Source organism: Argentina silus, assembly GCF_951799395.1.
Source record: "Argentina silus genome assembly, chromosome: 3".
NCBI classification, from domain to species: domain Eukaryota; kingdom Metazoa; phylum Chordata; class Actinopteri; order Argentiniformes; family Argentinidae; genus Argentina; species Argentina silus.
The window spans coordinates 12,872-15,000 of NC_139657.1; the positions used below are offsets into that span (position 1 = coordinate 12,872).

A 2,129-nucleotide genomic window follows, 5' to 3' on the forward strand; every position below is an offset into this window, starting at 1 on the left:
GCCATGAAGGTTGGGTCTCCATGACAACACAGCGATTATGGTATGGTAATGTTTGTGTGAACAGTGTAACATTGATGGGGAGTAACAGTCTAAACAACACACAGAGTGGTCATTCACACCTCCCCCTCCCCCCTCCTCATCCTCCTCTACCTCCCCCTCCTCCTCCTCATCCTCCTTATCCTCCTCATCCTCCTCCTCCACCTCCCAGGAATACCAGCCTACCACATCCCTGGAATACCAGCCTACCATCTCTCAGGAATACCAGCCTACCATCTCCCAGGAATACCAGCCTACCATCTCCCAGGAATACCAGCCTACCACATCCCTGGAATACCAGCCTACCATCTCTCAGGAATACCAGCCTACCATCTCCCAGGAATACCAGCCTACCATCTCCCAGGAATACCAGCCTACCACATCCCTGGAATACCAGCCTACCATCTCCCACTACATCCCTCCACACCAAGACAACAATGCCCACTATCTCTGGAATATCTGGGAATATCTGAGCAATGAAGGTGTTGAAGAGGCAGCATGTCACTGAGGATGACTATGATATGATGATGATGAAGGTGTTTAGAACACTGAGGATGGAGGTGACATCACCCATCGACACAAAAATAACGGAATTTGTTTAGTTTTTTCCAAGATGAGAAAACACAACAAACACTAGATAAAACAGAATCAGAATTAATTATCTTTAAATAGTGTCACACATTTCTTTTGTATTTGATACTAAATTAAAAGGAAGCCTTCCCCTCCTCCGTCAGTCAGAGACACACCAACCAATCACACACATGCTCTTCTCCCGTGACCGTAGCAACCTGCTGGAAACTCCTCCCCTTAGCGCTCCTCAACACCACCTCTGCAGAGAGGAGAGAAACGGTTAATGTTCATCCATCCATCCACCTATAGTGTCTCTCTCTCTCTATCTGTGCGTGCGTGTATCTGAATATATGTGTGTGTATATATATATGTATGTATGTATCTGAATGTACAGTGGGGGAAATAATTATTTGATCCCCTGCTGATTTTGTTAGTTTGCCCGATTACAAAGAAATGAGCGGTCTATCATTTTTACGGTACTTTTATTTTAACAAATAGAGACAGAATATCAACAAAGAAGTCCAGAAAAAACACATTATATAAAGTTATAAATTCATTTGCATTTGGTCAAAGGAAATAAGTATTTGATCCCCAAGCAAAACATGACTTAGTACTTGGTGGAGAAACCCTTGCTGGCAAGCACAGAAGTCAGACGTTTCTTATAGTTGGTCACCAGGTTTGCACACATCTCAGGAGGGATTTTGGTCCACTCCTCTTTACAGATCCTCTCCAAATCCTGAAGGTTTCAAGGCTTTTGCTTGGCAACTCGAAGCTTCAGCTCTCTCCACAAATTTTCTAAGGATTAAGGTCTGGAGACCAGCTAGGCCACTCCATGACCTTAGTGTGCTTCTTCTTGAGCCACTCCTTTGTTGCCTTGGCTGTATGTTTTGGGTCATTGTCATGCTGGAAGACCCATCCTCAGTGCTCTGGCTGAGGGAAGGAGGTTCTCGTCCAAGATCTTATGGTACATGGCCCCGTCCATTGGCCCCTCAATGCAGTGAAGTCGTCCTGTACCCTTAGCAGAGAAACAACCCCAAAGCATAATGTTTCCACCTCCGTGTTTGACGGTGGGGATGGTGTTCTTGGGATTGTAGCATTCAGCATTTCTCTCCCTCCAAACACGAAGAGTCGAATTTATGCCAAAGAGTTCAATTTTGGTCTCATCTGACCACATCACCTTCTCTCAAGCCTTCTCTGAATCATTTAGGTGTTCAATGGCAAACTTCAGATGGGCCTGTACATGTGCCTTCTTGAGCAGGGGGACCTTGCGGGCACTGCAGGATTTCAATCCGTTATGGTGTAGTGTGTTACCAATGGTTTTCTTGGTGACTGTGGTCCCAGCTGCCTTGAGATCATTACCAAGCTCCTCCTGTGTAGTTCTGGGCTGATCCCTCACCCTTCTCATGATCATCTTTACCCCACGAGGCAAGATCTTGCATGGAGCTCCAGGCCGAGGGCGATTGATGGTTATTTTGTATTTCTTCCATTTTCTAATAATTGCACCAACAGTTGTCTCCTTCTCA

General features: G+C 45.6%; 1 protein-coding gene across 1 annotated transcript in view; it reads right to left on the reverse strand.

Annotated features, from left to right (window-relative positions):
* Positions 1-209: 209 nt before the first annotated feature.
* ranbp10 (RAN binding protein 10) overlaps positions 210-2,129 on the reverse strand; it is a 21,278-nt gene continuing 19,358 nt past the window's right edge. The window contains exon 15 of the mRNA XM_083667119.1: positions 210-865. The gene's annotated coding sequence lies outside the window, so the exon portion shown is untranslated. The remainder of the gene's footprint in view (positions 866-2,129) is intronic.